Here is a 22,928-nt window from a genome sequence, read left to right on the forward strand (position 1 = left end):
CACCCCACAAACAAACAGTGAAAATATCCCTTTTTCACTTTAACTTTTATTACAGCTCATAATGTTTAACCAGTTCTAATGAATTACTGCAGTGGGAGCTGGTGTTTACCCCCTCCCTTAAAATATTCTTCCAGAAAACACCGACCTGCAGACATTAGATCAACGTTTTGACTGGATACCTCTTGGGAAAAGAGGAGAGGAAAGGAGGACTGGTTATTTCAAAATTTTAATAGGAAGCATTTAGAGAAAAAAAAGGTGAAGGATGGTCTTCCTTTATCAATTTTGACTCTTAGAAAGGGCTCGAGAACTTTTGAATTCCAATTGAATGAGCCTCCTTAAAAGTCTATACGACCACACCTTCCATAAGAGCTTTATATGCTAATGATGGGTAACTAGCAGAGCTTATAGCGCTTTTACTGATGGCTGGGGGGGCCCAACTCCAAAGCCATGTTTATTCAACTTTTCAACTATTATAAGCAAAATAGACAAATTAAATTTTTATCCAAAGTGTAGGGAAAAGGGTGTCTGATGGGGTGACTTGTTGCCGTTCGGTTAGTTTTGACTTTTCAAATAGAGTTAGAACTTTTAATTTCTAAATAAATGAACCTCCTTCAAGATTAAGATGATCAACCCTACTATCAAACCTTATATGCCCCCAAGATATAACTTAAAACCAGTAGGCCTACTTCCAGGCTCCGTAGGGTTGTTTTAATCCCAGGGGCATTGCCATATAATCATTGAATGATTTTGGACAAAATGACTATCTCAAAATTGCTATCGGATTCATTTGAGGAAGAGATGACATCGCGGGGAAGGGGGCAACTTTTCCTCCGATCACTTTAGTCTCCTTAAAAGGGAAACAGAACCTTCAATTTCCAATAAGAGTTTATACGGACGTCTTTTTTATATAGACCAGACATAACTTGAAACCCTTTCCTTTGGGCTCTGAAGAATGTATCCACTCCAAAGGTACTGTGTAATCTTTGGACTATCTTGAACAGACTGGTTATTTTCCAATTTTGATAGAATATATTTGGGAAAAAAGAGTGTGAAGGAGGGGTGACGGGTTACCCTCTAATCCCTATCGACTCTGGACACTTGCTTAAGAAACTTCAAAAGAAGGGACTAGGAACTTTTACTCTGTTTGAGATAGTGACTCAAAGTTTAATATTCAGGAAATTAACAAAAATCATAAGCTGCCAAGACAGCTTTAGCGAATTATATCATACGTCCAGGCTTTTAAGACCAAATTAGAGTAGTAAATGGCAATAAACGGAAAATGATCCATCGTATGCCAAATATGAATTTTTGGTGGAATATAGTATTATCTTGCAAATTGACAGATTAACTACAAAAGGGTAATATATTACAATTTTATTTAATTACTTTTGTACTTTCAAAGCCATAATTACACAAATTTTTAAATGTTTGCCAGGAGTCTTGAGTTGACTTAGACACAAACAGTGGATCCAAGGCTAAGACAAACCTCACCTAAAATCCATAAAAAGAATTATAAAATGACATTTAGTATACGGAAAAAAAAAACAAAAAAAGAAAAAACAGAAAAACACAGAAATTCAAAATAAACTATTTCAGTTAGTAATTTTTTTTTTTCAACAATGCTAAAAATCTCCGTACAAACACCTGCCATCTAATATTATAATTGAATTATTCAATAGACGAGTCAACAAAATGAAAATAGTATTTAAGCTCACCTAAGGCAGATATTTCCCCGACTTTAGATGATCTTCTTAGGCAATGCTGCCACTGTAGCATTGCTTGTTTAGGCACTTGTAACTTATAGAATTTCATAAAGAGACCATCACAAAAGAAGTAACTTTGTTTAAAGCTAGGCAGGGTTGGGAAGAGTGTGGCGGCTATCATATTGGTATATTCACTTAAAAAAAAGCCAAAAGAATGAAAATCCATTATTATGAGGATACCCTCCACTGCCCTTATCTACTGCCTTAAACTTTTCACAATGCCCTTAAAATGGGTACCATAACACCATAACCGGTTTTAGATGAAATTTTTCAAACAAAAAGCTGAAAATTATTTTTAGTATGTTTTACTTTATCACGCTTTCATCTATTTTATTTTATTTTTTTTTTTTTTTATTTCGCACTAAAGGTCAAGCAGAGATTTTGACTGAAATATTTAAATAGTTCTCTTTGATTTTTTAATGGCTGGTATTATCCTCGCTATCTCTTCTTTACGGCTGTTTGTTTTGTCATGATTAGCCAGTGTGGTCTCACGAATTATTTTGTGCAGCTATAAAACATTCAATACAACAGAAAAGCAATCAGAAATCAAATGAAAATAAATAGTACCATAAAACATAGACACAATTGGTATATGAGGAAATATGAACCCTAAAGGGAATAAAAATTAAAATACATAACCTAGTCAAGTACACACCAACAGAAGTTACAACGGACAGGGGTTTGGCTATTTGCACCTCGCTACCTGTAAACCCAAAACCCTTCCAAGGGCTGGTAGTACCCGTGAAATTACAGAATCCCCATCTTAACACAAATATAAAAAAGGAAGCAAAATAAAATTCAATCAAATTGGTTAACCCCTAGGTGCGACTTCCTCCATTTTCCTCAATCAGGATACCAAGTCAATTGTGCAACTCCCCCTGCCCCCTCCAAGTAGCTTTGCAATAAATTTTTCAAGCCCATTTAGTTGTTTTTGGATATCGAAAATTGTGTGGATTTTGGACCATTTGCTTAGTTCCTCAAAATTTCAACAGAAACTAAACTAATATTTCTCTGACTGTTAAGGCTTTTAAAAGGAGCAATAAAAACAAATTAAAAAAAAATCTTACTAAATAATGATTTTAATTCCTTAAGAGTTATGCAGTTCAAGACTCCATATTTTATTAAACATATTTTTTGTTTTATAATTTAAAGAAGAATCATACAAGGCTTTGCTTCTCTCTTCTTCTGTTTCAATTTTGAAACAAAAATGACCATGAATTGTCAGTTTAACATAAATATAGGGCCTGCAGGTATTTGCCTATGAAAGTTTGAAATTTTTTTTTATATTAAAATAAAAAAAGTGAAAATATTCGAAATTTATTTTGTATCTAGTAGCAGCAGCAGTAGTAGTAGCAGAATTAATAGTAGTAGCTTGTGGTAGAGTATAACCAATAGTTTTGGCAGCTGCAAAAAAAAAGAAGTGACATAAATGTATTAAAAACTATGACTGAAATTAGTCGCATTTCACGCAACATCAGCGCCACTTGTGGGACATTTATTTTTGCATCAGCATCTGTACAAAATGTCCTCCAAGAATAGAAGAGAGAGAATTTAAACAAAGTATATATATTTTTCTTACAATTTAGAAATTTTGTGAGCCCACAATCTGTAAAAAAAATAATGGTGAAAATCCTGTATTATTACTTAGTTTTTACTCGAGTTTATTATTACTCGAGTCAAAATCCATTCAAGGTTGCTGAGTTAAAACTGAATAGTATGGTATCCGGGCTATAAAATAGCGCTAGTTTCAACTATGAGATTGAACATCCCGTTTTGGGCCTCATGGAAACGAAGGGGGACAGGAACTGCTGCATTAATGATGAGTGTGGCTAAAAAAAAAAGGCGAGTGTATACATTCACCTTCACCCACCTAAGAGGTCGTTTACACTATACTACTGTCGTCTGCAACAGCTCATTGCTAACAATCGTGGTTGCAGTAGATGCAAGCTAGTAAAGAATGAACCATAGACCATAGTAACCAAATTTTGAAAAATGCGTTTTCAAAAAACTGCCAAGTGAGAAAAATTGCCAACTAACACTGATTTAGGAATGGGCACCATTGTTTCAGTTAGTCTTAAAAGTAAAAAATTTGCTCAAAATTGCTGAGTTAAAACCAAACTTTATGGTACCCGGGCTATAAAATACCGCTAGTTTGAACTATGAGACCTAACCTCATGGAAACGAAGGGGGATAGGAACTGCAGCATTGATGATGAATGTGGCTAAGAAAAAAGCCGAGTGTATACATTCACCTTCACCCACCCAAAGGGTTGTTTACACTATACTAATGTCGTCTGCAACAGCTCATTGCTTACAATCGTGGTTGCAGCAATAGATGCAAGCTAGTAAAGAGCGATCCATAGCCCATAGTAACCAAAATTTGAAAAATACGTTTTCAAAATATCTGCCAAGTGAGAAAAATTGTCAACTAACACTGATTTAGGAATGGTAACCATTGTTTCAGTTAGTCTTAAAAGTAAACGTCTACTGTGAAAACAAATTTATAGTGAATTCACGAAGTCTGAAACCCCTTGGAATTAGTGCTGGATCGAAATAGAAAGTGGACCATTGGCATCATCATGGTCAAAAACCTTGATAATTAATCATCCGTCTCAATCGGGTGATAATATATATATATATATATATATATATATATATTTTTTTTTTAATGTGTTTGTCCAGTTGCATTGGTGATTTCTCTTTTCAATATATATATATATATATATATATATATATATATATATATATATATATATATATATATATATATATATATATATATATATATATATATATATATATATATATATATCTGATTATGTGATTTTGCACTCGTGTCCCAATATCCTTACTTCATTTTCTTATTTTTAACTTCTTTATACTCACTATGAGACATCTGTGTTGTTTATCTTTGATAGATTTATTTACTCAAAAAGCTATACCACGGGGATAAAGATCTTCTTTTCACGATCATGTTATCTACTTTATCTATGTCTAGATCATATTAGGTGAGGATGACACATGAGCTCCCTCCCCCTATTCCCCAAACACGTAAAATTACATTGAAACTCATCCATTAGCCATTCATCACCAAACAAAATATTTTTTATTATTTTTACCTCTTGCAAAATGTCTTGAACAACCCAAACCCCTCATGTCAAACTTAAACCAATAAATATAATTTCTTAATAACATAAAAATTAATTTTAAGAAGAGCAAGATTATACAAAACAATTTTCGTAAATACAGAATGTAAAATCACTAACGTAAATGCAAATAAACCCACCTTCCCCACCAAAAAAAAGATTCATTAAAAAAATTTTAAACCTGAGCAATTATCCTTTCTGCAGCCGTCTTAAGGATTTTCGGGAACTCAGGAATATTGCACCCCAGAAATTAATTATCAATAAAATATTAAAAAAAAAAACAATGGTACAAAGAAAAAGTGTCTTTTTATGAGTATGTTTATAGCATTATTATTATAATATCTACATTTTTGTAAATATAAAAGTACCTTCAATAGGTTCCTCAACCTCATCATTTGAGCCTTTTGGTCTGCCAAAGTTTCTAGAACAGGCTCATTTGAAAGTTTCACATGTTTACGATTAAAGGAGTGACAAGGCCATCCAAATTTCTGTGCTGAACGAGGAACATTCGCAACGATAACTATGATCCTAAATACGTTTCCCTTTAATCGTAAAATTGATTTTATTTTTCTAATATCTCCTTCTTTGTCTGTTGCCTGAAGCATGATGTGTAGCTCCCAATCACTGACGTTTACAATACATTCAGTCACGAGTGAATGATAAAATGAAAAAATTATGATGACTCCGAGAAGGACCCATGATACATATTTTGGGTATATACGCCTGAAAGGTGGAGCTCAGAATCTATTTACAGGTAAGTTAAATTCCCTTATTTTAAGTTAAAATTCCAAAGATTACTTGAAAGATCTGTCGGTAGGGTTCATATTCAGAGTTAATGTGGATAGTATTGAATTTGGCACTGGTAAAAAAAAAAGTCAGTTTTGTTCCTTGTGCTAATGAGGGGTTGGGAAGAGACTGTTTGGAATCTTTATGCTAAAGAATTGTGATACTGTTAAACAGACTGTTAAATAGTTAGATACTGTTAAATAAAACTATGAGAAAGCCATTTACCCAAAAAGAAAATTAATATGCAAATTTTGTTTTAATTATTTATGTGCGGAGAGCCAAGATCAAAACATGAATGAATTAAAAAACGTTCAGAAATTAAATAAAAAAAAACAATTTTTTTTAAATGAAAACAAGGAGCGACATTAAAACTTAAAACGAACAGAAATTACTCCATATATGAAAGGGGCTTTTATTCCTCAACGCCCCGCTCTTTACGCTAAAGTTTTTTCCTTTTTTAAAAAGTAGAGCTAAGAGAAAGAGTCAAACTTTAGCGTACAGAGAGAGGCGTTGAGGAAGAAAAGCCCCTTTCATATACGGAGTAATAATCAAACTGAGAAGAGCATGTCTTGGCCAATTTGGCTGAGAGGGCATTTATAACAAAGTTATATATTCAGATTTGTCTCTTTTAAATCATCATTGTCCAGTCCAATAAAACTTTAAGTGTCACCAGACCTGACGACCAATTAGCTTCTATAAAATACATTAAAAAATTAACCTAATTTATTTTTTGAATTGCTATTAAATAATAAAATTTTTATTCATTTATCATTTCACTATTCCAGGGAAATTTTTCGCTTATTTTAGTGGTTTCAGTTTGTTTTGTCTTTTATTATTCTTCCATTTTTGCAATGAACAGCTCAGCGAAGGTCTCAAAAGGAGGGAAGGAAAAATTTGCATTTCATTATCTCTTTTGCACTGGCAGAAAATATCTTCGTTTTTTCTTCTTCAGTCTTTGCACATCTTGTAAAACGTTTTTTCGTCTCGACATAGATTATGAGACGTTAAAAATACGTCAGATAGCACTAAATGGCGACTCAGAACACTTAATTACATAGGAAAGGTCCTATCATCTTGGAATAATCTAGAAGACACTAGAGGTATATCTGATATAAATAAATCAGAGCGAAAAACACTAAAAATATTAGAAAAGCTCTATCTTTTTGAAATACACTAGTAGATGCTAGAAGTACATCAAAAAGGCATAAATAAGAACCGAATATACTGAAAACATCTGAAAAGATCTAATCCTTTTGAAATAAGCTAGGAGATCCCAGAAAAAAATAGGATAGAACTATATCTGGGTGTTAGAAACTAAAAAACAGAAAAGCTTCTTAGGACAGCAAACAGAACTCCCACGGGTTGAATTAGGAGAAGATTAGAGTAAGTAGCTTGAAAAAGACTAACACGACTCGTGATCCAGAAAAAATCAACATAAAAGCCATTTAAAAAGACTGGAACAGCTCGTATGCTAAGGAAAGAATTCAAAAGAAGGTCAGGTGGGCTGAAAACAGAAACAGGATGATTGAGAAATAGGAGAAATGGGAAAGAATGAGATGAAACTGATGAATTATCAAAGTGAAAGAAACTAAAAGATACCCAGGTGAGCCAAGAAGCTTTTCATAAAGACTGGAATAAGACTTAAGCTAAGGAATTGAAGTCAGACAGGTGAAAGGATGGTAAAAATTTCCCACAGACAAGACAAACTTTAGAACACAATGTTAAATACATCAAAGCATTTTCCTCAAACACTTAAAAACATGAAACTCAGCAAATCCAAATTTCAAACAAAGCCAGACTGAACATATCAGGTAACAAATTTCGATCAAGAAAGCTTCAAAATAAACAGAAAGCAGCCACTAGTTGAAGCATGAAAGAAAACAAACAATAATTTCAAACTTAAGTTGCCCAACGAATTTTCAAACGAATATTTCGAACAAAGCCACATTCTGAAAACTAACAACACAATAACCAGTCAAGGAATGAAACATAAGGCTTTCTCCAAAATTGAAAAGTCAAAGCATGGAATATACCAAATCATAATTTCAAAGCCATTTTCAGAATTCTAAGAAATCTATTACAGTAGTTGCAAAAAGGCAAAAGGAAATATTCGAAACTATATTCTTCAAACAAGTCAAATTCAAAATTATAAGAAATCTACCACAGAAGCCAATGAACAGCCAACTTAGCATAACAAACCCTAAGTTTTTTATTTATAGTTTCTAAAAATTAAAAGAAAGCACGGACAAGTCAAAGTATGGAGCCAAGAAAAAAAAAACAATTGTACACAAAGTCATCATAAGAGTCCCCCAAAAATTCAAAGCCCTAAACATGGCCCATAATAAATACAAATTAAGAAACATACTGCAACTGCAATTCTAAGAAACATACTGCAGAAACGATCTAACCCGTAAAGTATATAAACCAGAGCGTATCTGAAATAAATTCACTTCCAGTATGCTAAAAAATAACACGGAAAACAAGGAATTGCATAATAAATATTCAAGACCATGAGATTCAAAAACCAACACACGGAACACAAAAAATCTGGAAAAAAACAACAAAAAATAGCAAACTATATGTCCCCCGTTATAAGGTTCAAGCTACACATCTACAAAATACTATAAAGCCCAGTACAGGTAACTCCAACGAGGAGACAACATTCTTTCACGCTCACCCCTCAATCTATGGAAATATAACCCTTCAGTGTCTGAATATTTTTCAACTTTACGTTTTATTTTGGGTAGCATGGACTAGTTCTTTTGAATATCAAACAAACCTACAAGGAATACTGACTCCTTCTTTGACTATTTCACAAAAAGATTGTGTGAGGAAATTTGTAGTAAATTAGGCGGTATTCCATGAATAAAATTTGTGACTATGTCAGTCAATAGTAACCAAAATGAGATTCTACTGTTAGAGGAAGAGAACGAAATTTCTAAAACTTCTAATAGTACCATTAGTACTATCACCTTACAAAGTGTATTATGTTGGCCAAAGAAGCTTCATTTAACATACTTCATAATAAGAGAAAGAAAGCAGTGCATACAAACCTGGAAATGATTTTTTTAATGCAAATCTACAACATCAAACATGTACTCTCTTTTGTACTTTTGTCTTTCCGCTATATTCAATTTCTTTTTTCGTCTCATATGTTTGATTCAGCCAGTATAGATTAGTTGGTTTTCACAAACTGAGAAAGCCTTCCAAGGAAATACAAGACTGAAAAGTTTAACAGAAACTTGACAACTCAAAAACACAGAGAAACAATAAAAACATCCCAAATCAAAGATCTCTAACAAAATATAACTATGAAAAGCAACGCATCATAGCAAAGAACAAGAGCTAAGAGCTCATACGGCACTTGTGACGAGGCAAGAAGAGCTAAGAGCCAAGAGCTCATATGGTATGAGCTCTAACAAAATCCTAAGAATCAATAGATTGATTTAAAAGGAAAATCAGAGGCTTAACGTCGGTCAGGAGTTAAAAAAAGAGCTGTGAATCACGATGTCCTTCTAAATATCAAATTTCATAAAGATCCAATAACCCACTCGGAAGATATAAATACCTAATTTTTTTCAAAATTCTCCTCTCCCTTTAGCCCCCCAGATGGTCGAATCTGGAAAAAAACTTTATCAAGTCAATTTGTGCAGCTCCCTGACACACCTACCAATTTTCATTGTCCTAGCACGTCAAAAAGCACCAAACTCGCCAAATCACTGAACCCGTACCCCAACTCCCCCAAAGAGAGCGAGCCCAATACGGTTCCGTCAATCACATATCAAGGACATTTGTTTATTCTATCCACCGAGCTTCATCCCGATTCCTCCACTCCAAGTATTTTCCAAGATTTCCCCCTCCAACTCCCCCCAATGTCAAAAGATCAGGTCAGGATTTGAAATAAGATCTCTGAGACATGAATTCCTTCTAAATGTCAAATTTCATTAAGATCCGATCAGCTATTCGTTAGATAAAAAATACCCTAATTTTCAATTTTTCCAAAATTTCCGGTTTCCCCCTCCAGCTCCCCCCAATGTCACATAATCTGGGTGGAATTCAAAATTAGAGCTTTAAAGCACAAGATCCTTCTAAATATCAAATTTCATTAAGATCTGGTCACCCTTTCGCAAGTTACAAATATCTAAATTTTCGGTATATCCCCCCCCCCAAACTCCACCAAAGAGAGCAGATCCAGTCCGATTATGTCAAACACGTATCTTAGACGGGTTTTTATTCTTCCCATCCAGTTTCATCCTGATCTCTCCGCTTTAAGTATTTTCTAAGATTTCCGGTCCCCCCAATGACGCTGGATCCGGTAGAGATTTAAAATAAGAGATCTGAGTTACGAGGTCCTTCTAAATATGAAGTTTCATGAAGATCTGATCACTCCTTCGTAACGTATTTTGTCTAATTTTTCAAAATTAACCCCCCCCCCCCATCAATAGAGTGGATCCGTTCCAAATATGTAAATCACGTATCTAAGTAACCCCCCATCAATAGAGCGGATTCGTTCCAAATATGTAAATCACGTATCTAAGTTATTTTTCCCAACAAGTTTTATCCCGATCCCTCCAATCTAAGCGTTTTCCATGATTTTAGGTTCCTCCACCCGAAAATCCCCTCAATGTCACCAGATCCGGTTGGGATTTAAAATAAGAGCTTTGAGACACGATATCCTTCTAAATATCAAAGTTCGTTGAGATCCGATCACCCATTCGTAATTTAATAATACCTCATTTTTCTAATTTTTCAGAACTAAACCCCCCCCCCGACTACCCCAAAGAGAGCGGATCCGTTCCAGTTATGTCAATCATGTATCTAGAACTTGTGCTAATTTTTCCCACCAAGTTTCATCCTGATCCCTCCACTCTTAGCGTTCTCCAAGATTTCAGGTCTCCTCCTTCCAACTCCCCCCAATGTCACCAGATCCGGTCGGGATTTAGAATAGCAGCTCGGAGACACGGTATCTTTCCAAACATCATATTTCATTAAGATCTGATCAACCATTCGTAAGTTAAAAATATTTCAATTTTCCTATTTTTTCCGAATTAACGGCCCCCCCTTCCCCCCCCCAGATTGTCAAATCAGGAAAACGACTATTTCTAATTTAATCTGGTCCGGTCCCTGATACGCCTATCAAATTTCATCATCCTAGCTTACCTGGAAGTCCCTAAAGTAGCAAAACCTGGACAGACCAACAGACCGACAGATTTTGCGATTGCTATGTCACTTGGTTAATACCAAGCGCCATAAAAACCATATAACAAAACGAACACCCTAAATCATAAGCTCCAAACAAACAAAAGAACCTAGTAGATGTCGACATTTAGCTTTCTGCCGTTTATTCGGATCAGTCGTCCAAGCTCTATAATTTAAGACAGGACAATTCCATCAATTCTCGAGTTTGGCCTGATCTATAATAATTTTTGCAATAGAAGTATGAAAATGGTGTTTCTGGTTTATAAATTGTTGACACTGGAAAATATTTCGAAGGATTTTTTTCAACCATAATTTTCCAAATGTCGATCCTTTTGTTATGTAAAACTTTCAATTTCATTATTTGAAGTAAATATATTGCTCAGACAAGTTGAATACTTTGTGTAATTTTACAAAGATATCTGACATATGACACAAGTTGGATAGCCATGTCGTTTTGAAGAAAACTAGCAGTTTCACATTATCCTTGTTAAAATATATTTCAATTTCGTCCTTTAATAACAATAATCATCTTAACCTTAGACCTCTTGACAACAACTTTACTTTCGCATGTAACAATAGATTTGTGTAGTTGGAAGCCGTATCCCTACAGAGATTTGAAAATTAATGATTGTCAAGAACGTGGCTCTTAATAAAATTTATAACCTTAATGCTTCTGAATGATTAGGCAAAACACTATAAATTTCATATAGGTTTATGGTTTAATATGAAAATGGATAAAGGTTGAGCATAGAACCTCTTGAAAATTTATATTATCTTGATAAAATTTATAACCTTAACCGCATCCTGAAGCAAATCATTCGATTCTGGAGCTAATTGTTTTTGCTTATCATTATGAGCGGCTATTATGATTAGCTGTAACCAATATTTTTGACTGTTATTGCAATTACATCATGATTAGCTGTACATCATCTAGATCAACTTTACAATTTATATCCTTCCCTCTAGTAAGGTCTTTTATAGGAAGACAGAATAACAATTCCTCTTCCATGAATCTTTATAAGTTCAGCTGACAAAAATAAACATCTGGATGTTATAAAATCGCGTATTTAAATATTTAACTTTAAAATCTTTTGCGACCAAAAAATTTTGCCACGCGACCCGACTTGAGGTCGCAACCAATAGTTTAAGACGCCCTAGTCTATCTTAAAACTATAATACCTTTTTCGGTGATTTTAGGGTCTTTCGTCCTTATTTAGTTATTTCTTATGCATAATTATTTCAGAAAGACTCTTTCACCTCAAAGGATAAAGAATTTCAATGAGTTTTTTTTTTTTTTTTAAGAACTTGAATACTTTAGCGTGAATAATTTTGGTTGTACATAATAAACATTTAAGAATTCCAGAAACTACTTAATTGTTTTAGTTGCTATGTAATCAAAAACGAAGAAAACAAAAGAAATAGTGAGTAAAAATTTCACACTGTTAGCAACAATCAGAGAAAATTGTCGTGACTTTTTCCAGCACCATCTACTAGTTCAACTTTAGCCTGAACTAAAGCAAGGCTATACTACCAATACACTCCTCATTAGATCTCTCTCCCTACTTCACTCCACTCTAATCTAAATGAAAATGTTTGTCAATTTACTTAAAAAAATTGAATATTTAAAGGAAAAACTCACTTTGAAAAAAATATTGCAGTTCTAGTACATTCGTGCTCTTATCAACGTAGACTGTTCGTCGTTGATTAAACGTTTTCCAATGTCCTGAAAGTGGACATATTCAAGGGAATCGACTATATCCCTTCAGCACAGCGATGGAATGGCCTAATAAAAAATTAGAATTTCTGGTTTAATACAAATGGCAAAAAAGAACAAGAGCTAAGAGCTCATATGGCACTTGTGACGAGGCAAGAAGAGCTAAGAGCCATAAGCTCATATGGTATGAGCACTAACAAAATTCTAAGAACCAATAGATTGATTTAAAAGGAAAATCAGAGGCTTAACGCCGGTCGGGATTTAAAATAAGAGCTCTGAGTCACGATGTCCTTCTAAATATCAAAATTCATAGATCCGATCACCCACTCGTAAGTTATAAATACCTAATTTTTTCTAATTTTTCCTCTCCCTTTAGCCCCCCCAGATGGTCGAATCTAGGAAAACGACTTTATCAAGTCAATTTACGCAGCTCCCTGACACGCCTACCAATTTTCATCTTCTTAACACGTTCAGAAGCACCAAACTCGCCAAAGCACTGAACCCCTCCCCCCCAACTCCCCCAAAGAGAGCGAATACAGTACGATTACGGCAATCACATATCTACGACATCTGCTTATTCTATCCACCAAGCTTCATCCCGATTCCTCCTATCTAAGCGTTTTCCAACATTTCCGATTTCCCCCTCCAACTCCCCTCAATGTCAACAGATCTGGTCGGGATTTGAAATAAGAGCTCTGAGACATGAATTCCTTCTAATATCAAATTTCATTAAGATCTGGTCTTCCGTTCGTAAGCTAAAAATATCTCATTTTCCAAATTACCGCCCCCCAAACTCCACCAAAGAGAGCGGATCCGGTCCGGTTACGTCAGTCACGTATCTTAGACCTTTTTTATTCTTCCCATTCAGTTTCATCCTGATCTCTCCGCTTTAAGTATTTTCAAAGATTTCCGTCCCCCCCCCCAACTTCGACGCTGAATCAGGTTGAGATTTAAAATAAGACATCTGAGTTACGATATCCTTCTAAATATGAAGTTTCATGAAGATCTGATCACTCCGTCGTAAGTTAAAAAAACGTCATTTTTTCTAATTTTTCAGTCACCCCCCCCCCCCAGTAGATCGGATCCGTTCCAATTATGTCAATCACGTATCTAAGACTTCTGCTTATTTTTTCCACCAAGTTTCATCCCGATCCCTCCGCTATAAGCGTTTTCCATGATTTTAGGTTCCTCCAAACTCCCCCCAATGTCACCAGATCCAGTCGGGATTTAAAATAAGAGCTCTGAGACACGATATCCTTCTAAACATAAAATTTCATTAAGATCTGATCAATCGTTCGTAAGTTAAAAATACTTCATTTTTTTCTATTTTTTCCGAATTAATCGGCCCCCCGCTCCCACTCCCAGATGGTCAAATCGGGAAAATGACTATTTCTATTTTAATCCAGTCCGGTCCCATGGGGTCCGGTCCCAGATACGACTGCTAAATTTCAGCGTCCAAGCCTACCTGGAAGTGCCTAAAGTAACAAAACCGGGACCGACAGACAGACCGACAGAATTTGCCATTGCAATATGTCACTTGGTTAATACCAAGGGCCATAAAAATAAACGATCATAGAAAACATTGAGATTAATAATTTCTAATTAATATCAATAAAAGAAGACTTCGATTCCACCTACTGAAAAAAAAACTAAGGCCTTGGGATTTTGTCAACCAAAGAATGCAGCAGATATTAATAGAAAAAAAACACAATAAATACTATAAAGCGCTATAACATAAAAGCACTAATAAAAAAAAAACACATAAATACTTAAAGGGTATTAAAATACTAAATATTTGCCAGGCTATTTTCTAACAGGAAATACAATTGCACAATTTGAAAAGATAAGGAAATGAGTAATTCAACAAGTGACAATTTTCAGAAATAGCCCAAATAACCTAACCCAAACTCACCATTGGGAGGATCGCATAGGTTTTTTTAAGGGACAAGGAAGAAAGGACAAGGAACAAAAGAGCATAACACGCAAATTGAATTAGATTATATACAAGAAGGTCATGGAAAATGCAAAACCATGAAAAGTAGTAAGATGGAAGAATGGCTAGGACACGTCCATCTTATACATTCGAAAAGTTTAGCCTTTAAAAAATGATACCTGCGTTATTTTCTGTTTTATCCATTCAATGTCGTTTCTTTTCAAGTTTCCATTCTCTCCTCTCTTAACACTGAGAACTCTTTCGGGAAAATCGGCAGTCATCTAGATTTCGAATGTACTCAATGAGCATCGCACCAGGCTTGATTTCAATGTGATTCATTGGAATGACGATGACTGTTGCTCTCTATGAAGTGACCTTTCTAAATTTTCGTAATATTCCCTTAATCGAACTTCTTCTTTGAATTTGTTATCGATTGCAACGGAAAGGTCAGAGATATCTGCAAAAACTTGATTCAAATGCTTTTTCCGCTCGAGACGACGTTTTTCTATCTTCTCACACTAAAAAAACGAAAAAGAAAAAGGCTTGTTATGCGGCCAAGAAATTTTCAAAAGAAACGTTTGAAATTTCATTTCAAAAGAAGCAATAATAAACACATGTCCTGTAATCGCTTATTGGATTTGACCTTAGCTTGGTCTTGGTAATACGGGACCCAGAGATCGAATCACGCTGCAACAGGAAGATGATAGCATTGTAAGTAATACGCAAATCCAAGATTAAAATTAATCTCAAAACGGAATTAATTATAAAAAGTATAATAAAAATAAATCTTAAAGTTAATGGAAATAAAAAGTGAAGTTGAAACTCAAAACAAAACTCATTATTATGCCTTCGAAGCCTTCTAAACATACATCAATTAAACTAGAACAAATAAAACTACCGGTGGTATTCCCATATGCTTGGAGGATACTGAGAGACTAGCGCTTTACTGAAAACTCAAAACTCCCGCATAACAAATAAGAATGTTTCACCTTTAGGTCTACTGTGAAATTTCTTTAAAATACTTTATATTTCCGCTAGAAACAAAATCCCTATTTAGTTTTGCAAAATTTAGTTTCAAGTTTCCAGTTTTTGAAAACATTACATAACACCTAAGGTGCAACATAGGTTCTACATGCTACGTTTTGTATTCATGTTAAATATAAATAAATCTAATCTAAATATTTTTACTAGTATAGGTAACGGTTCGATCTTTACTAAGTCTCTGCTGCTAATGTAATCATGATACAAAAAAATCTGTTCAAGATGGGAGGGGGATAATTCCCTAGTTAAGGGTTTTCAACGATGATGATTTCAAAAGAATAATTTTTTGATTAGATCTAACATTACGTTCGAAGGGTTTCAGGGTCTCAAACTTTCAGTTACTATGAGCCGTGGTTCGCTCTTTACTAGGTTGCATATACTGCTTCAACCATGATATTTATGTAATTTTAAGAAGACTCAAGCTTGGAACGTATCGACAAGACGCTACGACGATTTATGACGGCAATATTTAGTGAGACTACGGGCGTTCCATGGGATAATGCCGGATGCACACTGCCGTAAGTAGCCAAAGTTAAGTGGCACAAGTTACAAGCTTTTACTTGAGTTTCTTCACATTGAACATTTTCCATTCACATTGAAACATTATTATTAAAAAAATAGTGTTTAGGATTAGGCAAAGATTTTGAACTTTTATTTGAGAAAATCAATGAAAAAAAAATGTCGCTCCAAGATTTTGAAAAATATACTTTGTCTACCCCCCTTCCCCACATTTTTATCAATTGATGCCCCTGTTTACAACAAGTCTGTGATATTGCCTGATATGACACACCTTTCACCTTCAACAATTCGAAAAAACCAAATTACAAGTTAATGTTACAATTTAACAATGTACAGATCACTAGCACCTATAAATACCGTTTTGCCATTAAATAAAGGTAGGCTAGTTTCGCCTAAAGTCTATTAAAATTCAAGGAGACATTAAAGGTCAATTTCTTCTTAGTTTTGCTACTTATTTTATCCTGAAACTTGACAACACCTTACCACAAATTGTTACAAAATGTTGCCTTTACTGTTTTTATACAGCCTCTACTAGCAGCCGCTAACAACTTTTAGTATCTTGCTTTTAGCACATACTTTGGACTTGCTAAAGAAAATTTTGAAATTTAACTATTCTATAGACCTATTCCTAAAATAGGATCCACTAAACTACAACAAGAGCTAAGAGCTCATATGGCACTTGTGACGAGGCGAGAAGAGCTAAGAGCCAAGAGATCATATGGTATGAGCTCTAACAAAATTCTATGAATCAATAGATTGATTTAAAAGGAAAATAAGAGGCTTAATACCGGTCAAGATTTAAAATAAGAGCTCTGAGTCACAAAGTCCTTCTAAATATCAAAATTCATTAAGATCCTATCACCCACTCGTAAGTTATAAATACCTAATTTTTTCTAATTTTTCCTCTCCCTTTTGCCCCCCAGATGGTCGAATCTGGGAAAACGACTTTATCAAGTCAAATTGTGCAGCTCCCTGACACGCCTTTCAATTTTCATCTCCCTATCACGTCCAGAAGCACCGAACTCGCCAAATCACTGAACCCCTCCCCCCAACTCCCCCAAAGAGAGCAAATCCAGTACGATTCTGTCAATCACGTATCAAGGACATATGTTTATTCTATCCACCAAGCTTCATCCCGATTCCTACACTCCAAGTGTTTTTCCAAGATTTCCCTCTCCAAATCCCCACAATGTAAAAAGATCTGGTCGGGATTTGAAATAAGAGCTCTGAGACATGAATTCCTTCTAAAAATCAAATTTCATTACGATCCGATCATTTATTCGTAAAATATAAATACTCCAATTTTCATGTTTTCCAAGAATTCCGGTTCCCCCCTCCAACTCCCCCAAATGTCACAGGATCTGGTCGGAATTTGAAATTAGAACTTTAAAGCACAAGATCCTTATAAATATCAAATTTCATTAAGATCTGGTCACCCTTTCGTAAGTTACAAATACCTCAATTTTCAAAATTACCCCCCCCCCCAATTTCACCAAAGAGAGCAGATCCGGTCCAGTTATGTCAGTCACGTATCTTAGACAGGCTTCCGATCCAGTTTCATCCTGATCTCACCGCTTTAAGTATTTTCTAAGATTTCCGGTCCCCCCCCCAACTGCCCCCCCCCAATTACGCTTGATCCGGTTGAGATTTAAAATAAGATATCGGAGTTACGAGGTCCTTCTAAATATGAAGTTTCATGAAGATCCGATCACTCCTTCGTAAGTTAAAAAGACGTCATTCTTCTTATTTTTCAGAATTACCCCCCCCCCGCAATTGAGCAGATCCGTTCTAATTACGTAAATCACGTATGCAAGACTTCTGCTTATTTTTTCAACCAAGTTTCATCCCAATCCCTCCAATCTAAGCGTTTCCCATCATTTTAGGTCTCCCCACCCCAAACTTCCCCCAATGTCACCAGATCCGGTCAGGATTTAAAATAAGAGCTTTGAGACACGATATCCTTCTAAAAATCAAATTTCATGGAGATCCAATCACCCGTTCGTAAGTTAAAAATACCTCATTTTTTCTAATATTTCAGAATTAACCCCCCCCCCCCAACTACCCCAAAGAGAGCGGATCCGTTGTGGTTATGTCAATCATGTATCTAGGACTCATGTTTTTTTTCCAACAAGTTTCATCCCGATCCCTCCACTCTAAGTGTTTTCCAATTTTTAGGTTTCTCCCTCCCAACTCTCCCCCCCAATGTCACCAGATCCGGTCGGGTTTAAAATAAGAGCTCTGAGCCACGATATCCTTCTAAATATCAAATTTCATTGAGATCCGATCACCCGTTCGTAAGTTAAAAATACCTCATTTTTTTATTTTTTCAGAAATACCCCCCCCCCCCCAACTACCCAAAAGAGAGCGGATCCGTTCCGTTTATGTCAATCATCTATCTAGGATTTGTGTTTATTTTTCCCACCATGTTTCATCCCGATCCCTCCACTCTAAGTGTTTTCCAAGTTTTAGGTTCCCCTCCCAACTCCCCGCCCCCATCACCAGATCCGGTCGGGATTTAAAATAAGAGCTCTAAGACACGATATCCTTCTAAACATCAAATTTCATTGAGATCCGATCACCCGTTCGTAAATTGAACATACCTCATTTTTCTAATTTTTAAGAATTACTCCCCCCCCCAACTACTCCAAAGAGAGCAAATCAGTTCCGATTATGTCAATCATGTATCTGGGACTTGCGCTTATTTTTCCCATCAAGTTTCATCCCGATCCCTCTACTCTAAGTGTTTTCCAAGATTTTAGGTTTCCCCCCTCCAACTTCCCCCAATGTCATCAGACCCAGTCGGGATTTAAAATAAGAGCTCTGAGACACAATATCATTCAAAACATCAAATTTCATTAACATCCAATCACCCGCTCATAAGTTAAAAATACTTCATTTTTTCCATTTTTGCCGAATTAACCAGCCCCTACTCCCCCCCCCAGATGGTCAAATCGGGAAAACGGCTATTTCTAATTTAATCTGGTCCGGTCCCTGATACGCTTGCCAAATTTCATCGTCCTAGCTTACCTGGAAGTGCCTAAAGTAGCAAAACCGGGACTTTAGGTTTTCCCCCTCCAACTCCCCCCAATGTCATCAGATCCGTTCGGGATTTAAAATAAGAGCTCTGAGACACAATATCATTTCAAACATCAAATTTCATTAACATCCAATCACCCGCTGATAAATTAAAAAATACTTCATTTTCTCTATTTTTTGCGAATTAACCGGGCCCCCACTCCCCCCCCCCCAGATGGTCAAATCGGAAAAACGACTATTTCTAATTTAATCTGGTCAAGGCCCTGATACGCTTGCCAAATTTCATCGTCCTAGCTTACCTGGAAGTGCCTAAAGTAGCAAAACCAGGACCAACAGACCAACAGACAGACCGACAGAATTGGCGACTGCTATATGTCACTTGGTTAATACCAAGTGCCATCAAAAATATAAAAGTAATGATATTTATACCCAGCCTGTCAATAACTTTATTAATGTTTTCCATCTATATCCAGTAGACACATACCTCGTATGATTAGTACGGCAAGCCATAAGGAAATGCTACATTATTATTATATTAATATTCCTGAAAACACACCTGGCAAATTGTAAATTACTGTGATGATGGGGGTAACGGTGGGGGTAAAATTTCTAATAATTTTTGTAAGTCACTGTTAAATAAATGTCTAAATATATAGGGCTGATCAATGAATTAAGTCTGATAAATATCGAAGTTCACTAGAAGAAATAGTTAATAGTCTTGTAAATCTTCTTGGGGTGTAAAGGGTTTATGGTGACAATTTTTGATAAGCTGCGTTGGGGCTTTTATTCATATAACCATTTTATTTGTTGTTTTTTATATTCATTTCTGTGTAAGACAGAATAGATATTATTATTTTTTGAATGACTTTCAACTCCAATTATCTTCTTACCTTTAGCAACCATTTCCAACAAACTGCTTCTTGAAATTTATTCCTGAGCACCAATAACTTTTATTTCCCTCATAAAATTTTGACAATCAAACATTTTTGAATATTTGGCAAACTGAAAAATATAAAAGAAGTTTACACCAAATTTCCTAATATCTTCCTCGACGACTGTGAAAGTGAATAAAAATAAAATAAAAGACGCCCCATCGGCAGGGTCATTGAAGAGGCCAGCGATAAGTAATGTTTCGACAAATATATGCAACTCTCGAAAATGCTAAACCAACTCTTGCCATGTAATAAATCACAAAAAAAAAACAGTGACGATCTGAATCACCAGACAAAGACCAAAGAGGGATCCAAAGTTTCATCAAATAGAAATATTTGCTGGTAGAGGTAGATCTACCACAACAGAGTTGATAATTTTGATGGTAGATTGTGTCTTGTGTAAAAATAGCGTTTTAATTCTTAAAAGTCGCCAGGTTACTAAACTATTGATCAGAAGGGCTTCCTATTAATAACCAGTAAAAGGGCCAGAAATAGAGATACTACCACAAATTAATATAATGTAATTTTATGAGAGTAAGACCACTAACATTTAAACTGATCACTATGTAGTCATTAAGGACCTACAGATACCTCAGCCCTAGTTAAAATTGATAACTACATTATTATTGGAGGAAGGGCCCAGAGAGCGGTTAATTCAATAGGAAACTTCTCATTAGCTCTTAGTAAGGAAACATAAATGAAGATCACTAGGATCCCCGCTTAAAAATCTAAAAAGAATTAAAGAAATCCATTTGGCAGACATACTCAAGTGATGTACAAACTAAGAGTGTTTGAGCAAAGAGGGACAAGGTGAATGCTAGAGGTTGATTGAGTAAGAGCATGAGTATAGATGACAACATCAAACCTTAGAATATCATAAGTTAGTTTAATGAAAATATTAACTTTCAAAATTTAAATATTGCTATGGTAAATCTAGGAGTCTTCAGCGCTAAACATACAAAAAACTATTAAAAGAGAAAAGAGAAAAACTAAAATAACCTGTAAAACCTAAAATAAATCTAAATCTAGAACAACAAAAAGACTAAAAAAAAGGGATTTAATGAAAAAACATTATATAATATAGCAATATAATATAATAAATAAACAACTTATAATTAATATAGAATTAAAATAATAAAAATAATATTTTCCTATTGAGCCTTAAAAAGTACCAATGGAGACTGGACTGCCTGAAAAAGTAAAAAAAAAACAAGGGCAACTACACCTGAAAATATCATAATGAAGACACAGCCTAAATAAATTGGATGCATCAAAACTGCGACAGCTATTTGAACAACGCCATTGAACTGAATTTCTTGCTATGAGCAATTTTACAGAAGGTGCACTTTCAACTTGCCTGGGCTTGCTTCTTCAAACCTAAAAAATACGAAAAAGCAATTTAAATAATAAAAACTAGTTCTTCTTCAAGAGGCATAATTACTGTTAAGAGAAATCGGGTAGAGGACGTATTAATCTCATAATCATTGTCCACCTGAAACATTTCTGACAGATGATACAAACAGATTCAAAACAAAACTAGAAGAAACACCTTTTCACAGCAAATCATTTATAGTATTATGTGTCAGTGTTTGTTGTAGTTGCTATTTTTCATATATTTGTATATGTCTATTATGTTGTCACCATTGTCATAACTTCTTTTTATTACGTTTAGTGCGACAAGCTTGAAAACTTACCGTATTTGGTATTAATAAATAAATAAATAAAAATAATATTTGGAGTTTGAAAAGAGAAAGAGAGTATTTTATAAAAGAACTAGACAATTTTTAATGAAGGCAAAACAATTAGTACAAATATGCCAAAAATTAAATACTTCAATTAAACATGCCTCAATATTTTCATTTTATTTACGTGGAAAGACAATTTAATGTATCAAATATCTAGATATATAGGAAAAATAATCAAGGTTTTTGACCTTCGAGAAACAGTCTATTTGTAAAAAAAAAATATTCAGGCTAAAATACTTCACGCTCTTTTTTCTTTCTAAAAACTGTAGGCTAGAGACTGACTGTAGACTAAAAAACTGAGTAAACACTTTTTTTCTAATTTATTCCTCTTTGAGGATCCTGAAATAATTGAAGATCTTTAAGTCTCTCCATCGTGTCTCTCAGGTCGACACACGTGTCGATCTGAGGTAAGTATGATCAACAAAACTAGAAGAATACACTACATCTGGGGCATACAAGGTTTTCATGAAACGGATGGTCTTACGAACTTTTAATGGGGATCTTTTGAATGGGAGTTCTATTGTATTTTCTAAGGGTTAAAACTAAATGGAGGATTAACAGCCCTCCCAAAGCCCAAAATTCCAAAAAACATTCTATTAAAACTTTGAAAGAGCTTTCTTGTTTCGCACTGTTGAATTATTCAGTGCTTATTTGTTTGGGGATGTCAATCTCATCATAGTCATCAGGACAAGAGTAGTACTTTCGAGAATTCGTTCATTATTCACATATAGTATATATGTTGCTGATAAAGGTATGATTGTTTGAACTTCACTTTACAAAAACATGAAGGGCATTCAGACACGCCTTACAAAGAATGCTCAGGGAAGTGTTTAAATGAATATATGTGTATATATAGATTGTCGACAGGACGTAACTCAGCAATGACTGAATATATTAATTTAAAACTTTCAGAAAATGATAAGGGAGATGATAAAAAGACAAAATTTGCGTGCAACCAATACAACTACAGCTACTGACACTACTACTGTTACAATTACTACACTACTTCATTTTAAAAAATTTAGGAGCAATTTCAACCAAATAAAAATACTATGTGTATTTACTTTGTAAAAGGACCGTATGTCAAGAATTCATTTGGGTATTAAGTTAAAACT

The 22,928-nt window shown here is 34.8% G+C and overlaps 1 long non-coding RNA gene across 3 annotated transcripts in view; it reads right to left on the reverse strand.

Annotated features, from left to right (window-relative positions):
• Positions 1-1,359: 1,359 nt before the first annotated feature.
• Positions 1,360-22,928, reverse strand: part of LOC136041645 (uncharacterized) — a 28,967-nt gene continuing 7,398 nt past the window's right edge. Inside the window, exons 4-9 of one of the 3 annotated variants that reach the window (XR_010621081.1) lie at positions 21,294-21,445; positions 20,027-20,138; positions 14,720-15,058; positions 12,533-12,676; positions 8,748-8,916; positions 1,360-1,491 (exon numbers count right to left, since the gene is read on the reverse strand). This is a non-coding gene — a long non-coding RNA (uncharacterized LOC136041645). The remainder of the gene's footprint in view (positions 1,492-8,747; positions 8,917-12,532; positions 12,677-14,719; positions 15,059-20,026; positions 20,139-21,293; positions 21,446-22,928) is intronic. The other 2 variants (XR_010621080.1, XR_010621082.1) reach the window with 2 other exon arrangements.

The sequence above is a fragment of the Artemia franciscana genome, unplaced genomic scaffold (assembly GCF_032884065.1).
Source record: "Artemia franciscana unplaced genomic scaffold, ASM3288406v1 PGA_scaffold_32, whole genome shotgun sequence".
NCBI lineage: Eukaryota > Metazoa > Arthropoda > Branchiopoda > Anostraca > Artemiidae > Artemia > Artemia franciscana.